The sequence below is a fragment of the Dermacentor albipictus genome, chromosome 5 (assembly GCF_038994185.2).
Source record: "Dermacentor albipictus isolate Rhodes 1998 colony chromosome 5, USDA_Dalb.pri_finalv2, whole genome shotgun sequence".
NCBI classification, from domain to species: Eukaryota; Metazoa; Arthropoda; class Arachnida; order Ixodida; family Ixodidae; genus Dermacentor; species Dermacentor albipictus.
In genome coordinates, this window is record NC_091825.1 from 141,782,881 (window position 1) to 141,808,218 (window position 25,338).

The following is a 25,338-nucleotide window of genomic DNA, read 5'->3' on the forward strand; positions in this document are numbered from 1 at the left end:
TGCAAAATTGAGCCAGAGGAATAAATTTGTTTCGCAAAATTTGAAGCAGTTGCAGACGTCAGAAACTGTGCGTTAATGGACTGTCCATAAGCATTTCACCTTACATTCACTTATATAAATAAAAAGAAATTATCCATACATTGTAAATGCGGTATTCAAGGAATGGGAATCAAGATATGTCCACTTGGTATAAACCTCAAGGCCAGCATCCATCTTTGCGATATTCAACTGCACAATCATGACAAATCCCATTCTTGTTTCACCTAGTTTGCCACGCATTCATTAAGAAAGGCTTGGCGAAAAAATATCGCGTGAAATACCAATGGAATGTTGCCGCCTGCTTTGAATGGTGTGAAAAAAATTAATTTTTTGGTTTTACGTGCTAAAACCATTATCTGATATGGAGCTCGCCGTAGTGGGGGACTCCGTATTAATTTTGTTAATCTGGGGTTCCTAACGTGCACCGAATACATGGGCGTTCCTTTTTTTTTGTCAATTTTGGCGAAATTTAAATGCGGCCTCCGCGACTGGGATTCGATCCCGCGTCACGGGCCTCAGCAGTGCAATCACCAAAGCCACTGCGCCACCACTGCGGGTGAATGGTGCGAATGCTAACGTGACAGAGTGACATGCACATTTCTAGTAGACAAGATTCGGGAGATCAGTTTCTGAACCTAAGCGTACCGGAGTTATTTCTCATTATCATCTCTGCACGGGCAGCTTTGTTTGACTATTCACCGTTTAAAATATTTTTTATTTCCCTTTCCCGTTTTTTCCTTTTCCAGATTCAACTTTTAAGCTGCCCTGATGTCTTGTCTGTTGATTCGGTGACCCACTTTCGCAGTTCCTGTAAGTCTGCTTTCATTGCATTCTTTACACACTAGTCATTAGTCTAAGTTTGAAAATACTGTTGGTTAACCACATTGCTGAATTCTCCTAAGTTCAGATGCACTCAACATGACTCCTTTTGAATGAAGAGATAAATAAACCTTACTCTGTTACAAAGATAACTATATCGAGCTGAGCATTGGCGAATATTTCATATGGCTTTATGGTAGGTCTATTCTTTATCGTTTCATATGTGAGTGCTGCACGGCGGAAAATTTCTTTCTGCCACATGAAATGCTTGTTCGACTGCAGGCTAACCCCAGTTATTCGATTCATAATGTGATTAAGGCCGGTCCTTTGTCGTTGTTAGATAAATAACTAATGTAATACTACACTACGTATTTCTGTCACAAAAAACGCCACGCAGTCATGCCTAAGAATCCAATGTAGCTAAGTCCCCTGGTTACGTTCTTATACGTTTACCATTCCATTCCACATAAGTGCACAATGCCCTGTGTTTTTCTCACACAAACACACGAGCAAGTGCGCGCACACACACACACACACACATTCACACACGCACGTACACTCACACAAAACGGGATGAACTCGCCGAAGCAGACTTTGTCTTAATGTCGTAAAGAAATATTTACATTTTAATTACAGCCAGTAGTCTTTTCCGGATATTTATTTACGCCCCACTGTTTCACGGAAAGGAGTCACATCTCTGTTGAAAGTCAATATTGAGCTCGTTGGCCAACTTAGGATTTAGAATGTTCTGATAAATGAAGAAAAGGCCAATAACAGCTACGATCGAGCCAAGCCGCCCACGTGTCAGAGGGTTTCGTGTCTCTTGTAAATCATTATGGGTGCCATGCTTCATTCATTCTGATGGGTATACATTCCATCATTTACAGAGCACCCTAGTATTACAAACCTGTAGGAGAATCTGGATAGTGCAAGAAGGCTTCTCCTCAATAATATACTTTTTACGGAGAAGCCAACTTTCAGTGTTACCGCGCTCGCGATAATTTATTGTGCGTTGGTGCTCACGCGTGTTCATCCTGGACAAATATGAACAGAACGTGAAAATCTACGTCACAGGACTAAAAACCCAAGTGCAGCAAAAATAGGTTGCCGTTTTCCTCGAAGTGCCACAGCATTGACGGTAGTTGCTAACGTGTTATTAGGTGCACCAAGATAAAGAGTACTTCAGCTACGCGGAGAGCACATTCCTGCCCCTGCCAACGCGACCGCCCGTGATTATTACTGTAAATACTTTTTTGTGCTTTGTTCTTAAAATGGAAGCAACGTCTCAGTTTGAAGCAATGGTTTATCATGCATACTAAAAAGATTTTGCGCGAAAACAACACACACAAGACGACGACACCACGGGCGCGATTTCGGTGCAAAATCCTTTTAGTATGCAAGATCATCAACTAGCCCAGCAGCTAACTCTTCTCAAGTTTATCATGCAGCCAGATTACTGCGCTACGCATTTGAGGTATTTGGCCCCTGACAAACAGGCCGATGCTGGCCTGGAAGCCCTATGCCGAAACGGCACTTTACCTTTAATACGTATACGTGTCGAGTAGAGCCATGGAGACGGAAAGGAATGCCTTGATTAAGTTGGCATACGAGTAGCGCCTGCCTGTCCGGTGCGCCAGCGCACTGTTGCAAACCCTGAAACGAGGCTCGCCATTCGCTGAGCCTCTCGGAGCCTTTGGCACGCAGCAGCAGCAGCAGCGACAGCAAACAGTAGTAATAGAGGCAGCGGCAGAAGCGGGTCGAGTGATTTCAGTCCACACCGGGCTGCTGGAATGGCGCGCTCTCCGGGAACCGTTGAGCAAACAAGGGCCGAAAGGGAGACGCGGCTGAAAGCGACACTTCCCCGAACGTGGAGGGACGAAAAAAGTTGGAGCCGGAGGCCGGCACTGCTCGCTGCTGCCAGTCCCACCAGAGCGTTCTGCTGTACCGCATAGGCAAGCGATATGCGGGGCAGCCGGGAGTGCGCCGGAAATGACCCTCCGGAGAGTTTGCGATAGCTTCGTGCTAGCTCATCTCGCAGGCTAGAAGGTTTGCATACACCTTACGTGGAGGAGTCGCCGTCGGGAAGGAAAGGTGGCCAGGCCGCAGCCAGACCTCTCGTACGAAGGATGCAGTAGCAGCAGGAACGCGGCGCCTGCAGATGTATTGGAACAGTTAGATCCTGCGGTGCACTTGAGCTCCCGATAGGCTCGGCGTTGGCTGCGAGTTCAGCCGCCCTCTTCTCTGTCATTGACTGCTTCGCAAACACACTCTTCGTCATGCGACCGCGCTTGGAGTTGCCGCGGAAGGTTCTCTACAGCTAAGTAAAATAGCATTCGCAACTTTCGTCAGACTCGGGACTTACTTGCAATTCCAGGGGAGATCGCATTTATCATTCTGGACAATGAGGTGGCTTTCCTATGGTGAGAGTGAGAGAAAAGGCAGGGAGGTTAACCAGACGCACGTCCCGTTTTCTAATTTACGATGGTGAGTGCGCGTTAAACACATGAATGTACTCATTTTTTATATTTTTTTATTACTATCTTGATTGCGCCATGGTGGGAATTAACTCGAAAAAGTGACCAGTTGGCGCGCTGACGGAGTTGAAGTTTTCATCGATGCTGCCCACCGCAGCCACGTTAAGAAGGCAGTTCTTTCCGCCTTGAAAAATGAAATTAGCTGCGCTGAGCTGTAGGCCCGAATTCCTAGAACAAACCTGTTTCTGGTTACCAGTGCTAAGGTGAAAGAATTGCAAGGAAGCGGCAAGACTGAAAGATAGGATGGTGAATTTGTGTGAAGGGCAATTTGCATTCGGGACTCCTGGGACTTTTGCACATTCTTGGATGACAATACCTAAGACAAGTTAAATAATTATAGTGAGGTTAATCCCAATCTTCACGTTTTTATTCAGAGGGCACTACCTTAGCAGACAGGAAGGCCCCGTGGCCTCATTGGGGAGCCCCTCAAATTAACTAGGAACCTTGCAAGCGTCTTCTAGACCATGCGAAAATGGGAAATAAAAGCGCTACAACTAAGGTTTCTTTCGAGTAGCCTTCTCACGTGTGCCAAAAAAAAAAGGCCAAAGGTGCGACAGAACTACAGTTAACTGAAAACGGAACAATGAGGCTCTTGAGCCATTAAGATTAGGTTCTAATTGCGGATTTTATGGGAAGGGAGCGGAAGCCATCCCTTCGGCCTTTCATCACGACCCATTACAGATAAAAATAAAAGAAAAGACGCCACTTTATTCATTAAATAGCAGAAGCTGAGTGGAGAGCCTACGCCATTATAGAAATAAGGGTTGAGAGAGGGGGAGAGAGAGAGAGAGAGAGAATGGAGGATAATAAAGAGTCTGAAATGTTTGCACTAACAATAGTGCATCCCTGAATAAAGTTCTTATGCGAAGCATACCTTTCTATCATAGATATAAAGAATACGCTTCGCGCTATTGAAGATATATGCGTTCTTGTTTGTTTGTTTGTTTGTTTTCAATGAAAATAAATTGTCGCAGTATACCGGGCCACGACTGCACCGTTTTGCTTGATTAAAGCCATAATTGGGTAATAATGAAAGAAAAATAAAATATTTCACTAATAAACCAGTAGGAAATGTAGTGACGCAACGGTGAGTCCTTCACGAGACGTTGCAGGCCCGTGGATATCAAATGTAGACAGGCTTGTTTCTCCCCAATTCATAAATGAGGCACGCGGTGCTTTGCAGTCAATACTGATCACTCATACTAGTGCGCTCACTGCATTGCGATGCACTGCTTTTCATGGCCAAGGACCCAACACCTTGGCAAGTGAAAAAAGATATATTCTCTTCTTTTTCGTTCTCTTTTTTTTTTCAACACGCGATTTAACAAGTTCCACCTCAGATATATATGCCTCGTTAATAGACTCACACAAGGTGCAGCAAAATGTCACCTAGGAAGTTGTATAATCAGTTATATGCAGCCATATACGTGTAAGAACGAAGAAGTAACAATGAATTATCTGACTTCACTGCTGGTATCAAAGGTGAAGTTTTAGGCCGAAATGTACGCTGTTGAACATTCAAACTTAGTGCCCTTGCAGCTTCGAAAAGCCAACTAAAAGAGAAGCAATAGTAGGAGAACCACGTGGCATAAAACGCCATCGTGCTTTCCAAATGTCAGCGTTTCTAGTTTGACGCGCGTGGGGTGTACGCTATTGTGAACTTCGCGTGTTTCGATGGCGACAACGTGCGGATAGCTATTTCCGGGCGGGCTATTCTTCGCGCTCGTGCCATTCATCTAAGCGGGCGCGTGCTCCGCTCGACTCGATTCCGACCACAGGACGCAGGTGAAGCAGCTCACAATGCATGACGTTACCCTCTCGAATAAATCAACAGTGGGACGTTTCAACAGTGCGACATTTGCAGCTCGCAGCGAGCGTGCGCAAGTCTTGCCTCGACATACGCACGTCCGGAATTCGACGAAAGCTATATTAACTCGTCACCGCGCATGCGCTAAAGAGCGGGCGCGCGAGATCATTTGGCGCATGTCCCTCAGTGAATGCACCCTCGCTGCATAGGCTGCGAAGGAGAGACGGTAATTGTAGAGCGTCACCTGTAGGGGCGTTCCTGTCATTTCTGGGAATGTGCTCCGGACGCCGATCTTGTTCGGCGCTGTGCATCCGTTAGCAGAGAATTGGTGGCTTTTTTAATGAGACTGCAATGCGAAGGTTCTTTTAAAGGTAAGCAAGAAGGACGTCTATGGTGGCCTCTCACGTTGAAAGCAGCAGCTACCGTGAGCGCGTAAATCAAATGCCAGCGCAGAATTGTTGTACAAGTTTCAGGCTACCTAGTGTTTAACGTTCGCAGTGAGGGAATACTTTCATAGGATTCACTCTCTTCACTCTACATCTGCAATAGCAATCACCGTATCTGCATCCACGCCAACTCCTCTACTTTCCACTAAAGACTTCTCCCTCTCTTTCTTTCCCCTCTTCTCCCTCTCACGCTTTTCAGTCCCTTATATTTGTGAGGCTTGCAAAAGCACCCATGTACCCTGAAGTGGGCGCACCTTAAAGGACCCCAGGTGACTAAATTCATCCGGAGCCCACCCACTACGGCACGCCTCATAACAATACATTGGTTTTGACACGTGAAACGCCGGCATTGACTTTTACAACGTAGCCTGTTGTGGGCTCATTCCAATAGCCGTTTTGGTTGGCGATGATGTCCATCGCCGCCGCTTCCACCGCCTCCGCCGCACGTGCCCGTAGCAACTGTTGCTTCCTGAGGCCGATATACAGATTCCGTTTTCACCCATTCACATATCTGCGCTTGGCGTGGCTCGTGCAATCGAACGCCTACCTCACCACACTAGCCCAGGACCCGATGGTATCAACGCGAAACTCTTAAAGATTACCTGCCAACACACAGCTTTCCTGCTATCTCTCATTTTCCGACAGTCACTCGATACGACATGTGTGCCAGAAGATTGGAGATCCGCTTATGTAATGCCGGTATTTAAATCTGGTGACAGATCCGTTCCTAATAATTACAGGCCAATTTCACTAACATCGATATGTTGCAAGGTACTCGAACACATATTATACACTAACATTATGACTCATATTAACCAGAACAACTTGCTTCATAACAACCAACATGGCTTCCGCAAACATTTATCGTGTCAGACGCAGTTATTTGAGTTAATAACGGACCTTCATCAAGCAATCGATTCTTCCTTCTACATTGACTGCGTGTTTATTGATTTCTCTAACGCCTTTGACCGCGTGCCTCATAACCGCTTGATGATAAAGATACGCAACCTGCAGCTGTACCAACGTACTACGCAGTGGATCAACGCATTTCTAACAAACCGCTTTCAGTCAGTTAAGTTAGGAAGCTTCTTATCAAGACGTACAGGCGTTGCTTCAGGAGTACCCCAGGGTTCGGTGCTGGGTCCACTGCTTTTCTTAATATATATTAATGACATCACGTCGAACATAACATCAACAATACGGCTATTTGCAGACGACTGCGTAATTTACCGACCAATATCAAGCCCTTGCGACATCATTGCTCTCCAGACTGACCTTGATGAACTAACTCATTGGTGCGCCAGGTGGCAAATGGTTGTTAACGCAGACAAAACTAAACATGTCAAGTTTACTTCCGCTGCTAACACAAGTCCTAATGCCTACACTGTTAATAATACTATCATAGAAACTGCAGCGTCGGTAAAATATCTAGGCGTAAATCTTACCTCTAATTTATCCTGGAGCACTCATATAGAAATGATTACTACCAAAGCCTCAAAAAAACTTGGTCTTCTTAAACACCGACTACTCCAAGCCAACCAGGATACAAAACTTCACGCATTCAACATGCTAATCAGGCCTGTGATAGAATACGCCTCAGTGATCTGTAAGCCTCATTATACCTATCTTATTAACATGTTAGAAGCTATACAAAACAAGGCTGCACGATTCATCCTTTCCCGTTACTCTCGGTATCAAAGTGTAACATCACTGAAAATATCGCTCCATCTCCCGCCTCTGGTCATGCGCAGAAAATTCAGCCGATTATCCTTTTTCCACACTCTCTACCACAATAACACACCATTTGCAAGTTCACATCTTCTCCCGGCGCCGCACACATCGGCTCGTGTCGATCATATGAAGAAGATCAAACCCATTTTCGCTCGAACAGAACGATTCAAATACTCACCTTTGGTCCTGGCTATCGAAGAGTGGAATTCGCTTCCTTCTAGCATTGCGGATATCGCTGAAACATCATCATTTCAGACAGCTCTTTGGCCATACTTAGAAAATTCCAACGTAAAATGATGTGCATCGGTGTTTTTTCCTTTCTTTTTTTTCTTTTTTTTGTGCGTGCCGGCCGCATCGTTGCGTGAAATGTTAGATGCCATGTTTTGGAACTTCTGAAGGTGCTTTTTTCTTCTTTTTCTTTTTTTTTGGAATTTGCTACATGTGCAATTTTCCAGTTCCTGTTCCTAGGCATTTTTTTTCTTAATAACTTGTACATTTATTCTTAACTCGTTTACTTCTGTCTTCAGCCATTTATAACATGTGTTGTATATTTATAAGTTTTCTTTGATGAATCCCCCCCCTATGTAATGCCCGCATTGGGCCTTTAGGGTGTTGAAATAAATAAAACTATCGCCAAGAATGAGAATAAAAATACCCAGCTCCCGCCGGGATCGAGCCCGGACCCGCGGCGCGGGATTCAGCTACTTTACTACTGAGCCACGCTAGCGCTTCCTAGCATCCAGCGCGAAAGTGCTCTATAAACGCGTCCTACCGCGTGAGGAGACGTGCGATGTGACATGCGCGCCACGTAGCCGACACTTTGCTGTGAAGTTGCATATTATAACATTAGGTAGAACGCCATGGAGCAGGTGCACATGTAGTGGTATGAGAAAGTTGCCCTTTTAAGTGGCAGCTCAACAATGTTGTTGACCTTAAAAAAACATCTGCAAACACTAAACAAAACCAATTATTAGTATGCTCCTTTCAATTTACTTTAAGTACGTGCTCAACAGGGGTTTTCACAAAAATGTCGACCGCGAGCAGCAGCAGATGTTTTGGTGACGAAACTCTAAGGCCTTGTCGGTCTCTTCTTAGCGAACGTGGACATATTCTCGCCAAAGCGAAATTTTTTTACCTTTCTTTAATAAAGCCTTTTTTCCATTCATAGAGGTGCGTCTCAAGAATACAAATTGACCTTCTTAAAGCAAGTACTAAACAGAAGTATTACGCCATACATTTACCTTTAGCCAACTGGTCAACAATATTTTTGATGCGCTGCATCTGACTTAGTTTTCATAGAAACCGCTTAATATTTCATTTGGTATGTATCTGAACAATACGAAGGAAAAATAACACAATAAAATTTTTAGTGCTTTCTTATCTTGCCAGTTAAAAGTTTAAAGAAGGTTAGAGGAAGAAAAAGAAGTTTAGTGAGATATGTGCAAGAATGCTAGAAAAAATATATATTGCGCACCTGATTAAATCAAGCTGGCTAGGTGACTATGCCACCGCCGCGTTTCAAAGGGGATGACAATAAATCATCCCCACCATCATTAGCATCGTGTCGTGTCACTTTTCAAATCAAGCTGGCGGCGTGACTATGTCAGCGCCGCGTTTCAAAAAAGATGCTAAATCATCATCATCATCATCATTGTAACGTGCCACTTGCCTTGCGATGTGAATTGCGCGCCGCGTAGCGTCTATACGTGGGCGAATTGAATTGCAGTTGCATATTATTACACCAGGTGGCATGCCATGTAGCAGATGAATAGTTAGCGGTACAAGGTAAATGGAGAAGTCTTTAGGAAGAAAAAGACGATTATGGAGATGTATGAATATTGATGTAATGCAGACATGTATGACATATCTAATTAATTCAAGCAGGGTAGGTGTCTGTTTGTCAACATCCCATTTCAAAGGGAATGCCGGTAAATCATCATCATCAGCAGCATCATCATCAGCAGCATCGTATCGTGCCATTTGACACCCGGTGTGACATGTTCGCCGCGTAGCGTTCATCGCATAAACTTTGCATTGCACTTTCGTTATATTCAACCAGTTGTCCCTACATGTAGCAAATACATATAGCAGTTGCATGCTGCATGTAGCTGGACCTGGTTAACTCAAGCAGGCGAGATGACTATTTGTCAACACCCCATTTCGAACGGGTAGCCAATAAACCATCGTTATCATCATCATCAACAACAACAGCAATGTATCGTGCAAGGGGTCAATGGATATGACATGTGTGCCACGTAGTCTGTATATCTGTGCTTACTCTTCGGTACACGTTATGGCGCCTCCTCGCAAGGTACGAACCGTTGCTGAATAAGCGGATCGTAGAGCTACGCGCGCGGCTGCAACCAGGCAACATCGGGCTCAGCAGACCACTGCGCAAAGAGCAGGACAAGCCACAGTACAAGCCGCAGCTCTCGAGGATCAGCAGCGGCTGATTCCGAGAGCCCAGTACGCGGCCCGAGCTCAAGGCATTCTGGAATGAGGACGCCTCTCCAAAACTGCATTCACCTAATAAAAATGTTTATTCCCTCTCTCTCTCGCCGTCGACGCCAGATTGCCAGTTCAGATCTTTCTCGTGAAAACGACGCTAAGAGACTTCGCCGCGAAGACCTTGTAGTGCGTACTGCCGAAAATGGAGCTCCTACGGAGCCGCTCCTCCAACTTACGCTATGATTGGGCCACGCAGGCCTGTGACTTTTTTTAATTTGTGAACGCCAACCCCCCGAGTCTTTTAAGCAGCTCAGTCTTTACTAAATTTGTATTATTTTATTTAATATAATGACGCTGAAAATGTTTCCAGCAAGAATGTCTGCGGCATCTCCACAACGCTAAATTGTTGAATGCGCGAAAGGATGGCACGCTGAGAACCGAATCCTTTCAACGTTGAAGCAGATGCTATTCCGTCACTTATGCACCTCAGTTGTTTTCCTCTCGATCATCTTAGAGAGGACTCACTTCTTCGACCTGCTTTCTCCTCTTCCCACAAAATCTCTTTTCTAACTTTGTCACACGCTCTTTCGTCTCCCCTGCCGTTCCTAGCATCTCTCTTTCGTTTCTTCCCTTCACCTCTCACTCATTCTCCATCTGTCTTTTCTTTATCTCCCTTCCCTCTTGGTCAATCGATGGACCTGATCGAAAAGCGGTCCGGATAATGCGCTCTATCGATCTGCGACACACCTGGATTGCGACGAAACGACGCCTCCGCCTGCTGCCTTCTTGCCCCGCAAGCTTTCACAACTCGCCGTCCTCGTCACTTCCGCTCTCTAGAACATCCTCAACCCTGCCTCAATTCCTCTTTTTTCTCTCTCCCTCTATTCTTTTTTGTTTCGTTTTGCTTTTGCCCTCAGCATAGGCGTACATAGGCACTGGCATTCTGCTGGAAAGGAGCCCGTGTCTAGCTCTGCTTCGAGAAGGAAGAAAAGGCGCTCTTGTTAGCACGACTCGAGTAGAAGACTGCGTAGTAGTGGTCGTTACGCGGTGTGCCGTGCTAAGGCGACACAAGGGAGGTTCGGTTAAGCGCACTGCGAATGAGTCGCGGTAAAAAAAAAATCGTTTCCAGGTGAAGCTTTCGGCAATGAACTCGTATTCTAACAGCGATCAGTTAAGTGAGAGACCTCGCAACTTCCTTTTCGGGCGTCTCCGTAGGTTGTTGCAATAGCTCCCTGCTTGTGAATATAATTATGCAGCCATGGCGAGCACATGATAGAATACTTATATGTGTTTGAAGCGAAAGAGGGCAACTGAGTGAATTTTGTAGTTGGACTTTTCATTACGAAAATCAACTCTCTAATCAGCTGCACCATTAAGACATTTTTTTTAAATTTTATCTTCAGTGTGTGAAAGACACAAAATGCAAACACCACAGAACGTAACTGAAAGCAAGGCATTTAAAGGCGATATACCTTACAATCAAGGGAACACAGACACGCATCTATTGAGGCCATAATATGTGGTGGCGGCTCCTTAGCAGCTCATACTTACACCGTGCATATGCAGGAGACTTCACATCTAGTACTTTCTTTAAGCCCATCTAATATCCTGTACTTCTAGAGGCTGTGTAAACAAAGGAACATGATCCTGTCTGAAGGCAGGATTCAGGTACTTCTAAAGGGGGCGCTATGAATCGAATATGACGTGGTGTCCATGCCTTTCTTTTGCGTTCTCTGTAGAATGTTTCGGAAGAACATGACCACCAGAAAGTGTGCACAGGAACGTGAAACATTAAATTGGCGCAGAGTGGAAAAAGAAGAAAAGGTTATGTAGTCCAGAGCCCAGAAGCAGATGTTTCTCTTATGTATCCACTTCGAATAATCGCGAAAGAACATGGCATCTCGAAAATCCACGAAGCGTTGAAGCAGTGATGGAGTGTCTACGGGTAGGACGCATGTGGCAAATCGTTGACCGTGGAAGGAAACAGCCGTTTGTTCCAACCACTTCGTCAGCACCCAATACTGACGCACCTCTGCAACATTTTTAGTATAAGGCACAATATTATCAAAGACGTGCGAGGCGCTAAGATAATTAACGCCTAAAGAGGAAACGGATGCAGGGCACACGACAGCACACGAGACAGGCGTAAACCGATACTTAAGTTAAAGTCGTTAAGCCAGAGTGAGATTTATTTATCTGTAATAAGAAATGGAAATATGCATTAGCACCAAATATATTGCCAACCGTGGCGTTGGCATTGAGTTAGTTAAGCATTTGGTTTTGGCCACTGAGAATGTTTTGGCAGCACATCCCGTTCTAGTTAATATGTTCTCAAAATATTATACCTTGGGAATTGCCGCATAATGCTAAGTGGAAGACCGATGAAATTATTTACACAGTTGTGTTAGAGGGCTATGTCTGTGAATTCGGGCTAAGCTCAGAATCTCTGCCATTTGAAAAGACATAGAGTACTTACCAACTTGAATTCCTCTTCTGACAAGCACCCGAAAGCTATAATTAAAGCTATTTATCCACGTTTTTTTTAATTCATCAATACACCAATAATAATGACACTTCTGTTCATTTCTGTGAACGCTGAGAATGCACTGTAGAAAACGTATACATTATTTTCATTGCACTGTCCTGCGAAATTCTAGCTGTTTCCGTTTGAAGCCGGCAGTACATTCCCATTATATGTCTCCTAAACTTGTAATACTGTAACAATACTTTCACAACCGCTTTTGAATGAATTCATTTTAAGCAAAAAGAAAGACGCATGCATCCGACAGAAGTGCAAAACCTTAAAGAAAGAATGTCTACGCGGCTACATTTCACATCGCCGCTTTAAGGCTAGGAAACAAAATAATGAGAAAATTTGGAGAAAAAAGAAAATTTGCCGGAGAGGTTCAAAGGAAAAAGAACGATTTCAAGCTCCCACACAGCAAACGTTATAGTATGCAAATATACGTCATCAAAATCTTGTTGGTGCCCTCCTTAGACGGCGCGGCCATGCGGAACCTGGCTGAAAAGACATTGCGCTGACAACCGGTGCCCCTTGAAGAAAAAGATTGAAGCGCAGAAACCCATTGACGCCCCTGCTTTGCAAAGCCTATTGTGTGTCCACGGGGCTTCGTTCGCGTTCTTTCCTGTTTACCGTTACGCGCGGGCGCTCGAAGTTTCGCCATCGAAACCGGCCTCGCGCGCAGCAGCCGCTGGTCTCTGTTCAACGTCCTTTTTTTTTTCACAATCACGGCCAAGTTGTATAGAACGTTGCACAATAAAACACAGACAGGCGCTAACAATTGGGCGTGGCGATATATATCAAAACGTTTATTTAAAAGAGAAAAAAAATGCAGAAAGCGAGTGGGTGGAGCCCCTAGTCCAGGGCCCCACTGGCTTGAGCGGTCCGCCGTGCTTGGTCGAGAAGCGCTAGTTGCATCTCCCGATCCTCGCTGGCGAGCCAAGTCTCCCACTGCTCCCTTCCGGAAAGTTTGCCGGCTATTTTTGGAGTATTAATTTTGGGTGGCCTGTTCTGGCAGTCCCACGTAATGTGGGCGAGAGTTGGCCGGCCTCCGCACCAAGGACAGCGAGCGCTGTACAGCGTTCGGTGAATGGCATTTTTCAAATAAAGGTTTGGAAATGTGTGCGTCTGTATTCGGCGCCAGTCATAAGAGTCCTGCCTGGATAGGTCAGGGTGTGGTGGACTGTACTTTCTTCGCTCGCGCCGCTGGTGCTCAAGGATGTCTCGTGGTAAAAAGGGGTTTTCGTCAGAGTGGTCGGCCGCTCGGTTGACAAAAGCACGAGCTGCGCCGTCCGCTCTCTCATTGCCCTCGAGTCCTGCGTGACCCGGGCACCAGATGATCATGTGTTTCTGCGTTAGGTTGGATCCTAATAGGTGAGTGGTGCTGTGTGGTAGCCTCCCGGTGAGGAATAGTCTACATGCGACTTGGGAATCTGTAAGAGTTATCGACGATTGTCCCAGAGCGTCCTTAGTTTTAATAGCTAGCGCGATGGCTGAAGCTTCTGCGGTATTCGCAGATGCAGCTCTAGCCGTGGCACAAGTCACAAGCCCTTGATTTGCGGCCGCTCCTACCACTGCGAGGGCGTATTTGTCAACACCACATCGAGCGACATCTGTGTAGACTGTATCCGGGTTTCCATCGAATTGCTGCATTAACTTTCGAGCTCGAGCATTTCTACGTCCCTGGTGGTATTTTGGACTCATGTTCTTAGGGATTGGGGCTACCATGATCCTTTCACGAAGGACTCTGGTCAGAGATTCGAGTTCTTCTCCCGCATACTGTGGATGAGTAGGGTAACCCACGCGGCAAAGTAATTTTCTGCCAGAGGTGGTTAAGCTAAGCCGCTCCCGTTGAGATATGAGCGTCGCTGCCCGTAGCTCCTCGTAGTTATTGTGAATCCCGAGGGCCAGCAGGCGTTCAGTAGAGGTTCCCTGTGGTAGGCCAAGAGCCGCTTTGTACGACATTCTAATCAACGCATCTAGGGCCTTTAGTTCTGTTTTCGTGGGGTCCTGGAAAGGGAGGCTATATGTGAGACGACTTAGCACAAAAGCCTGAACGAGCCGGATCGTCTCTGTTTCCTTGAAACCTTTTCGGTGATAAGTTACTCTACGGATCATACGAGAGATCTGTTTCACCGTAGTCCTAAGGGTTTTAATGGTGTGGTCTACTCGTTTGTTGCTTTGCAGCCACAGTCCGAGGATTCGCATTTTTTGGACTTCCTTTATCTGGCTGTCTCCTAGAAAGAGGTTCACCGGCTCGTGAGTTTGACGGCCTCGCCCTCGTATCCTGATAAATTCTGATTTATCGGGAGCGCAGCTCATTCCACTGCTGCGAGCGAAGGTTTCAACAACGGTCGCTGCTTCTTGCAGGATTTCTTCTTTGTGTCCTAACGAGCCGCTGGTTGCCCATAGGGTAATATCGTCTGCATATATTGCGTACCCTAGCCCAGGTATGACGTCGAGTGATTTGGCTAAGCGTCTCATACCGATATTGAAAAGAAATCGTATTGAAAAAAGAGACGTCTGTGACATGCCTTTATCGGTTGACGGGTTGGTGAGACAAGTGATTTATTTATTTATTTATTTATTTATTTATTTATTTATTTATTTATTTATTTATTTATTTATTTATTTATTTATTTATTTATTTATTTATTTATTTATTTGCTTGCTTGCTTGCTTGCTTGCTTGTTTCTTCAGTTATTAAGAGCGCGTGTGAATTTCCGGATTCGCTGTGGCGCATACATACGCGTTTTTTACGTCATGTTTTGTCGCATAGGAAACGTTTCGCCTTACGAAATTAGTAGTGGTTATAGTCACGGAGACATTCGCTGATTGTTGGGGTTTTGCTAGTCCAATATTTCACGTTGACTCTCTGCGATAGCTCAGTGGTTGTGAGAGCGAGACTGCGCGTTCATTTCGAAATAACGAAAGCCATTTTTATTGGGTTCGAATGCAACAGTGCTCATGTGCGCGAGGCGCGTGCGTAAGAACCCCAAGAAGTCAAACTCGACCCGAACATCCCCATTACGCGTTCTGCCATAACATTACTTTTGCAGTTCAATGAACATATTAATTAATTTAAATAATTAATTATTTATTAATTTATAATTGCTCAGATAATTTATCGACCCATGTAGCTCATGGTAGTAACTGTAAAGTAGGCTTTCGTCTTTGTGTGTAGCTTCGATGTCGTTCCAACAATAAGCGACACACAGATAGACAAAAAAAGCTCCGCTGCGTGAGCCCTGTCGACTTTAAATCAAACGCTCCATGTCCTCTATTTATTTATTTATTTATTTATTTATTTATTTATTTATTTATTTATTTATTTATTTATTTATTCGTATCTCTTATTATGGTTTATCACTCATATCATGAAGTAATGCTTTAACGCCAGTAACGGTGTCGATGTTCGTGATGTACAATGTGCATCTATATCTAGACACGTTCACTGACTGAGATGACAATGCGCTTCTTACAGTTTCAAGATGAAGCTTTACAGGTTTTTCGGCAAATATTCATGGAAAGCTTTCTACGAATACTGGCAGGCTCGACGTCAAGCCCGCATTACCACGGACGACACGATGATTCCTCCCGCTAAATGGCTTCCCTTCGTCAGTGCCTGAATTTTTCGTGTCCTGTTGTGATAACCCTCGCTGTGTCTTCGTTCTCTCTTTCCTATCTGTCTTTGCGGCGCACTCACAATACATCCTAGGTCATATTCCTGTTTGCTTCTTTTATTCGCACCGACATGGCGATTGGACTCGTCATCCATGCCATGGCCGGCGACACGGCAGATGGTGATTCGGAGATTCCTCGTGGGGAGTCATCCATCTTCTTCAGCGCGGTGGTGTCTGCCAGCGGCAGCTGCCTGCTGGCTCGGCCAATAAAACACGTGGATGAGAGTATGCAGTAGGCACAGCTGCCACGGGCCTACATATCCTATGGGAATTCCTCATAACGAATGAAGCGCGCGAGCACCACCTGGGCTTAACTAGCCAAGCGGGCGAAAAGATTGAAGGAATTATTCGGCCATGCAAGTGAATCAACCGCCTTCAACCTTCTCGTCAAATTGTAACTTTTTTTCTTTCTTTGAATAAGGACCTGACTGGGGAGCAGCGTTTCAGATGAAGTGTTCTTTTAACCGTTACATTTCTTTTTCTTGAACAATAGTTTTACAAAGGACACTTCATGATGCTTGACTTAGTACAATCAGCCAGGCGCAACCCATATCGCCAGGTGACGTACTTGAGAAATGAAAGAAAGAAGAAATAAACAAATGGCCCTTGCTCACTGGCGATGTGAATGCGTGAGCCGACGCCACCATACTCAACCTCTGCGCCACGCGCAACACCACGCGAGAAAAAATATTGCCAAGCGCTACTGCGGCCCGATATATCAGTGGTCAGCACGTTCGGCTCCTATAACTGCACATCGCCGCATGTGGACAAACACGATGTTCACGTGAATCCAACAGCAGCGTATCGACTTCTTTCGAGCACCAGGGTAAATACTGTGCGACAGCGTGTACACGTGGCGTATCTGCACTCCATCGGCTCGATTTGCATTCCGCCGGTGAGTGGAGGGCAGCGCAAGGGGTCAGCCGTCCCTCGCCCTCAGTGCGACACGCCAGCCACGCACGGTGCGAGTCGATTTACTCCGTCCCTCTCCTGTCGCATCAATGTGGTTCGCCTTTCTAGCGCATTATCGCTGTTTACGCGAATGAGATGCGCCAGAAAAGCTATCCGACGCGCAACTTATGGCATTTGTGTTAGAAGCCGCAGTAGTCTTGCTGAGGATTAGCAGGTGGTCTGACGAAAGCGGCGTAAAGGAAATAACGAATGGATGCAGCAAACTGAGTTTTGAGCCTTCTGTGGGAAAACAAAAGGATAGTAAAGCTAGGGAAAACATACACATGAGTCCGAAACACGTCTCCTCATCACATTCTTTAGAAAGACTAGTAAGATGGACATGTGGTGAAGCACCACAGTGATTTTGCGAGAAACGCTCGGGCGGAGCAATTGCAGGCCTTGATCGCCAGGCATAACCCGCCCTGTTCCTACAGCTCACCACCATTATTACCACATGGAACCAACTTGGACAGAGATAGAAAAAAAAATTAGAAAAACGTAGGGAGTTCAAGTTAGGCGCACATCCGGTTTGTCACACTACACAGGGAAAAGGAGGTTGATGGATGGAAAGAAAGAAAGGAGATAAAAAAATAAGGGCGTCGCTTCACTGGGAGACGCACATCGCAGCTGCAGTCGCTCACTAAGGTCTGTCGACTTCAATAACTGTATAGTAATGCACGTATCTCTTTTTGGGCTTGTGATACATGTGGCCACTGTCCAAGTACTTTTGTCACCGTGAAGAACCTTGAACCCAGAGGATATATTGATGGTGCAGAGTAGGAGGACCTGGTCTTCGTCGCCGGCACAGATGCAGAGATGTCTGACAGACTCCTCGCACCCGTAACTGTCACGAGAAGGTGTGTCACTCATTCGAATGAGAGAAGGAAATAGCTCTTTACAAATGCCACAGCCGCAAGAGACACAATAATGCGGCACCGCAGCAGGAGATGCCTCGTGGTGTACGTATGCACATGAGCAGCTAGTAACGAAAGAGATGCATTCGATCGCCGAGGTTTAGCATTTAAGTCATGCAAGACTTCCATAATGAATTTTGACAGAGCTGTCGGAATAAGCCGTACAGATCATCAAAGTTTCTGGCTTGTTTCGTCTCTTTGTTTATTTGAGAACAAATAGCGGCGTTTCCCGTCGTCAGTGATCGGTCGTCCTTTCTCGATGGTTCCCTGAAGTATGTCCCATTTTGAATATGTCGCATTATGGATGTTGTTTGTGCGTTTTGCTCGTGTGTTATGTGCCTGCGTATACCCTTTCATTTACCATCGCATTCAGTCGGAGTAGCTTGCTAGGTAAGCTGCCGGGCAAGCCTCGTCAGTTTTCGGTAAACGATTCTTCCTCTTTCAGAAATGAAATGCGTTTTAGCCACCAATGAAAGAGGGAGGTAAAATACATGTCGAATATGAGCAACAATTATTATTTTTTATGTTGTTGCTTCGATTCGTAACAACTTCGCACGCTTTTCGTGGGAAGAAGACGCATCCTTTGGACAGACACATGTGCGGAGCCGCAAAAATGAAATTGAACATACGCAGACGAGGCGAGGTGGGCGCGATGCCAGCAACGACCACATGGGACGCCCTCCCTGAACCACCCTAGGTGACTTGCCTTTCCCAACATGCGTACCGTTCATGAGCTGGCGAGGGTATGTCATGGCTTTTACGTATCGAGTCCTGAACTAGCACGTCCTTCGTGAAGCCGACGTATACGGGACTGTCGCTGCTAAAAAAAAAAGTTTCTTTTTCCTTCTTTTTCGCACGAATGATTGACTATGCAAAGCGCACAACCTATACCACCCGGTTCATAGTCTCTACTCTCTGATAAGAGCTGCTTCCCTTCTGACGCGTCTCCGCTGTGCGATATTGCAGATTATACATTTCGTTTGCTTCTCTACGCCTTTCTAAAAATGCCCTTCTAAAAATGCCATCTGTTTCTTGCCAATCAGCTCGCAGTTCTTTCCGCTCCTAAATTTTGGCCGCTTGCCGTGCTTCATTTGTTTACTGCCATAGCAAGTATACGGACCGCCAGGCCCATGGGCTTACGTCGGCGCCACCGCCGCCGTGCCCTCCTGCTAACGGCGCGTACGCGGTTCGCGCTCGGTGGGTTAGCGGGTCTCCAGAGACGTAGAGTGCGTTTGGCTGCAAGAAGGAGGAAGCAAAGTTAACGCACCATGCTCTTACACTTTAAGAAAAGTTTGCACCCTTTGAGTCGCATCTTGCCGCACCACAATAAACGTCTTCTGTCTTGTCTGTAATTCCTTTCTTTAATGATGCGAGCCCGGTACTTCCCAATAACGAACGGCGTGCGCGTTATCAACATGACATAGCATTGCCGACAGAAAAGTAGTGGGCGCGTCGTTTTCAAGAAACCAAACGCAAGCAAGGCAGATGACGATTATTGTTGCGTGGCAAATGTACACCCCAAAGGGTGTAATCTCTTTAGAGTGTAAACAAATGTACACCATTTGGGGCGTATATTCGCCACACAACGATAATCGTCATCAGTCTTACTTGCGTTTCCTTTCTTGAAAACGCTGCACTCGCTACTTTCCTGTCGAGAATGCTCCGTTATGCTGATGACGCTCATGTCGTTCGTGAATCGGAAGTATCGGGCTCACAGCGTTAAAGAAAGGAAATGAGGACAGAGAAGACAGATGACGATTATTGTTGTGTGGCAAGATACGACCCAAAGGGTGTAGCTTTTCTTAAGAGTGCATCAAATGGTACACACTCTAAAAAAAGTTGACACCCTTTGGGGCTTATCTTGTCCCCAAATAATAATCGTCATCTGCCTTGCTTGCGTTTCCTATCTTGAAAATTCGGCCCTCGCTACTGTCCCGTCGAGAATGCTGTGTCAAGCTGATAATGCGCAAGCCATTCGTGACTAGGAAGTACCTGGCTCGCAACGTTAAAGAAAGGAAATGCGGGCAAGACAGATGGCGATTATTGTTTGGGGACAAAATACAACCCAAAGGGCGTAAACTTTTTTTACACTCTTAGAAAAATTTACACCTTTGGGGCGTATCTTGTCCCACAACAATAATCGTCATGCGTGCTGCCCGCGTTTCCTTTCTTTAATGCTGCGAGCCCGGTACTTTCCAGTCACGAACGGCATGCGCGTTATCAATGTGACGCAGAATTCTCGACAGGAAAGTAGCGGGCGCCGAGTTTTCAGGAAAGGAAACGCAAGCAAGGCAGATGACGATTATTGTTGTGGGACAAATATACACCCCAAAGGGTGCAACCGTTTTAAGAGTGTAGAGTGTACGCTCGATCGCCTCGCTCCAAAGGGCAGGGTTCTGTCTTCCACTGCTGGCATGGTAGCTGCGCGCACGCGCCCTGTAATCACACTAGCGTTCTTGCTGAGCTGCGATGCGTACGCTCTGGTCGGAGCGATAAGCGTCGAGCTAACGTTATCTCATATTGCACCGGGCACTGACTAAACGCCAAGGGTTTTCCAGTGGGTCTCGTCTCATGCACCCTCGACGTGCGAGGCCTGCAACGTCTCTGGCAGCGTTCATCACGCCAGCCAGCGTTGTGAGATGCCTGGCAGCTGCCAGGGCGCTGTTTCTGCTGCCCGCGCCTTGGGTTACCTTGCGTGCTGTGTCGCACCAACACGTCGCACCCGCGTATAATTAGAACACCGTTAGAGGATTTCAAGCCCCACGCGAAACCTTGCTGTCGCTGTTAGCGCTTCTCCTTTCGAGTAAAAATGATGAATTTGTTGTTTCTTTAGCGACAGAGAATTAATGTTTGATCGTGTGCGTGGCTGCATATGTGTCCATCTGTGTGTGTGTCGCACGCCAACATTGGAGTGCAAAAATTTGCGAACGAGGTTTCACCAAGCGTCGCGCGCATGCACGCGTAGGAAAAAATGGACCGTGACTGTATAACTGCATTCGTAGTCGGCCACCAGTGGTTGCATTTACTTGCATATTAGTCTGAGCGTAGTTCTACGCTTCAGTGAGTAGTCATTAGTCTGCCTCATGTCAGGCCTGCAATTTGTAAAAATGCTGAAAAACAGAGTGAGGGATATAACACCAGTAAATACGGTAGTTGCTTGCTTATTAGCAGCTAACCATGGTGTCCAACTTCGAGCTGGGATTAGACTTCGTAAGCTGTATCGTTGAGGAAACTATTTAGTTAATTAACGAGTAAAAGCTGCTTGCATCAAAATTCCAATGTTAAGGCAATAAACCCGACCTTCTTCCACTCTCTCTCTCTCTCTCTCTTCGTTAATGCAGGTCATGATTTCCCGCATCATTGGTGCACTGAGGAAGGATCAGAACAGAAATAATGGGTGAGGCGATTTTGATAAAGGTGCAGATTTCAAAATGTCAGTGCACGCCGATACGTGGTGCGTTCTTTAGCTGTTCTCTAAGACAACTGCTATTCTATTCATTGACAGGCTACTATTCTTCGATCACACCAGGCAAATAACGCGCTCCAAAGGTCTTGTTAGCATTGGCTGAAGACCTAATGCTTTCCGTAGCCTTTCCTTCTCGAGAAGGTATACCCAAATTCGGAATGAATCACGGTAGTGCATGTAGCCAAATGAAGTACATGCCGAATTGTGCGGTCCTTGAAATACAATAAGAATGCCCGCCGTTCAAGTTATTATAATGTGGCTTTAAATGCATTTAGTTATTTGTTGCTAATGTTATCGCTTGCAAAAAAAAGAAAGAAATAATAATAGCTTCAGGGAAGGGGGCGGAGAGCTCCGAATGTCAGGCTCTTCAAGGCCATCCAAAACTCCGACAGCGCCTCGGCTCGCCTTTCGACCCCCTCCTTCTCCCCTACCGCTGTTCCGCAGCCGTGTAACTAATTCTGCAACTTCATCTTCCTCACAGTGGTTACATTGTTTTTTTGCTTTGCTTTTTGTTTTCGTGCGCCCGTTTTATCGCCCTTCTCTTCACTCGTTTCCCTAAGCCGCGCATATAATGCCAACCGGCTCGTCACTGATGAGGGTCCCGCGTAACACGGAGCGGAAATTAAAATGTGCTCCGCTCTAAAAGACCCGTCCGAAATGCAGCCGCCGTGCCGGTCGAATAGCCTCCCACATCGACGAGAGCTCGGCGCGAGGAAAGCGTTAATCGAAAGCCCCTCCTGTGTGCCCCCGCCGCTTCTATATAGCCCATCCCCCAAAGTCCCCCGGCGGCAGGGGCTCCCGAAAGTACCGCGCTCCGATACAGGCACAGTGAGGCGTAATGTAACGACGGGCGCGAAACAGGCGACATCGAAGCGGCCGTGATGAGAATGTGAGGCGCGTAGCAGACGGCAAGCAGGGCGCCGTCGTCTGGATGGCCAAAATACATACAAAACGAGAGTAACGATGGAAATCATGAAAACGAGCAGTGGGGGGCTTTGGTCGAGTCGGAAGTGAAACGAAAGAAGGAAAAAAAGAGAAATGAAAACAATGGACGCGAAAGGAAGCCGGCGGAGTGCGGATGGATGTGGGTACAGTCGACGGGAGGTTTTCTGGAGGGCGGGAAGTACATGTAGGTATACTCCTGCCGCGAGGACAATTTGAGCGCGAAACGGCTGTCAACTCGCGCGCGCGCGCACCGAGATACGAATGCCAACTGCGCGTGCGCATAGAAATCGTATCGTTTCTCTCCCTCCTCACCCCCCCTCCTCCCTTCGGCTCCCATCCGGCATCGCTTCGGCTCATTGACGACGCAGTTCCATAAACGTGCGTATAGCCGTCGTTCGTCGAGTTGAGCGCTAAGCGCTTCCCCAGACCAGCGTCGGCGCTTGGTCGCCCCAATTTAAATGCAAATACCTCTCACAAGGCTCCTCCTTTTTCTAGGAGTCCCTCTCTTATGTTTTTCTTTTCTTTTTTTCTCTCTCTCCCTATCTCCTTTTCTTTTCTTTTTTTCTTTTTCTTCGATGAGCTTATCGTCCAAATAAGCGATGGTGCTTTCGGAAACTTCGCGGCTTTGTGAAGGTCTTTGTGACTGGGAGAATTCCTCGTCCTGCGTCTCTTTCAATAACTCCGAAAACTTCATTCGCCCTGTATCGGATATAAAAATTCGTTATCTTTGCCGAAAAAGTGGCGACGCCGTATTAAAATTCACATTGTACTTTTCTGTATGCGAACGTTGAAGAAGGAGGCCTGTGGACGGAAGGATGTAAAAAAAAGAGGTGAAAAGCAGGGAGGTTAACCAGATTAAGTGTCCGGTTGCCTAGTCTGCACATGGAGACGGGATAAGGCCATAAAAGATAACGAAACAAGAGAAGATTAAAGCAAAAAGAAATCGGCGGATCCCATACACTGTGGGAATCGATGTAAGCGAAGCTTTGTAGGCTGTTTTTCTTTGATTGACGATAATTAGTGGTGATGTTGGTGGCGAATGTGCAATTTCTTCAGGGTTTAGTCCGGTACGAGAGTGGTGAGTTGATGTAACACGTTACCTTCCCTGTACCACTGCAGTTTGTCTGCGGTCCGCAGAACGCACTGGGCAACGTGTTTGCTTAAGGCATTGCGCGTCATTTTTCATAATGCCTGAGAGGGTTGAGCATTATTATTGCCTCACATGGCACATCTCATGGTGGCAGAAGTGCTAAACTTCATTTGAATTATGGGGTTGCAGTTAATTCAAATAGTTATTACAAAATTGGATATATACATTGTATACATACATTCGCCTGTCTGCACCTCGTTTCGCTACGTAGCGAACACGCTCCTGTTCTGCGCGATGCTTCCTTCAAGACCGGGTATCCTCGACACCGAGTGCAGGCTTTGGAGCCATTTTGCTGGCGCGTGTTTACGCACTTTTTCTTCCACGTGACCAGCATATTCCTGAGACGCAAGCTACAGGCGCTCTCTACAGGCGATGGACGATTGTAATGTTTACAGCCCAGCACGCGACCTCCACAGCCCAGCACCTGCATTTTCGTCGCATAGAAAAGCAAGCACAGCACGTGCCATACGCACAAACTGAGCAACTCAGCCGCGGCGGCCTGCTGGTGTTGCAAGAAACGCAATGGCACACGCTGCAAGACCGTCACAGCAGAGCCCGGAAAGTCGGGAGCAGAGGCAAATAAAGCTTTGCTTAAGAAAAAAGACAGAAAAAAGGAACGCATCAGCTTTCTTTTTCTTTTTTTCGATCTGTCTCGCGTCATGTCTAGTTAAGGCTGCTGAGTGGTGCATTCCGACGCACCCACACTAATATTACTGCAATTCTATGCATGCGTGATGCCGTTATACAGGATGCCCCAACTATCATGCACTAAGATTTAAAAATATGCGCATGCCACGTGCCTGCACGGAACCAAGGTAATGATGTTTACCGTCTCTTGGAAATACTCACATATCTTCTTTCTCATTCCACCTAATTAGATAAATAGTCATAATCAATTAATCAGTTTCTCAAATGTTATAGTTAGATGGAAAGTGCTAGTGAGAAAATTGTAGAGCGACATGAGAAACTCCCGATACAACTTTCTGTTGCTCAATACGCGCTACATAAAAGTATTTTTCCGATTGTGAAAGAAGCCTGCAAATGCACGCAAAATTGTCGCGCGACTGGCCGCTCGAGGCACTGCGTGTATACGCGAACTTCTTTTACGCTGGGAAAAACACTTTCACGTAGCAACAGAAAGCTAATGAATACATTGTTGCACCAAAAAGAAATATAAAGACTTGAAAGGGAGAATATGAAACGACAGATCGAGCGTCATTTGATACTTCCTCCCAAGTCTTTATTTTCCCTTTTGGCGCAACAATGTATTCGTTAGATCCCAACCAACTCGCCCAGCAACAATTTCTACTTAACAGAAAGCTATATCGGGAGTTTTCCATGTTGTTTTCCAATTTTCATATTCACACTTTCCTCTAACTATAGTATTTTAGAAGTTGATTAATTAATTAGGACAAATTATGTAATCAGACGGAATGAAAGAAATACTCCGAGTATCTCCAAGTGACGGCAAACAACATTGCCTTGTTTCAGTGCAGCTACGCGGCCTTTCGCATATTTTTTAAAAAATCTTGATGCATTAACGTTAGGACACCGTGCATATCAAGAAATATCACCACGGGGGTTCGGCAACTATGTGGGTTTCTTCTTTTTATTCTTTAGAGCGGGAAGTGTAGCGGCCTTGAGTTCCACCTCTGCTTACCGCGTTGCGATGCGTGCGCTCGTGCATGCATGTGTTCGCGTGTGTGTGCGTGTTTTAGTGCGTATGTGCGTGTGTGTGCGCGCATGCGTATGTATATGTGTGTGTGTTTCCTGGCAAAGAGCCTTCTCTCCCGTTCCCGCAAAACCCTTTCACATGTTGCGCGCGCTCTCCTCACAGCCTGCCGCACCTCGCGCCGAACCACGGCTGTTCCGCCGGCGCCGTTG

General features: G+C 46.1%; 1 protein-coding gene across 2 annotated transcripts in view; it reads left to right on the forward strand.

Annotated features, from left to right (window-relative positions):
* Nucleotides 1-785: 785 nt before the first annotated feature.
* LOC135908347 (metabotropic glutamate receptor-like) overlaps nucleotides 786-25,338 on the forward strand; it is a 348,987-nt gene continuing 324,434 nt past the window's right edge. For both annotated transcript variants that reach the window (XM_070539030.1, XM_070539033.1), the window contains exons 1-2: nucleotides 786-849; nucleotides 21,235-21,290. The gene's annotated coding sequence lies outside the window, so the exon portion shown is untranslated. The remainder of the gene's footprint in view (nucleotides 850-21,234; nucleotides 21,291-25,338) is intronic.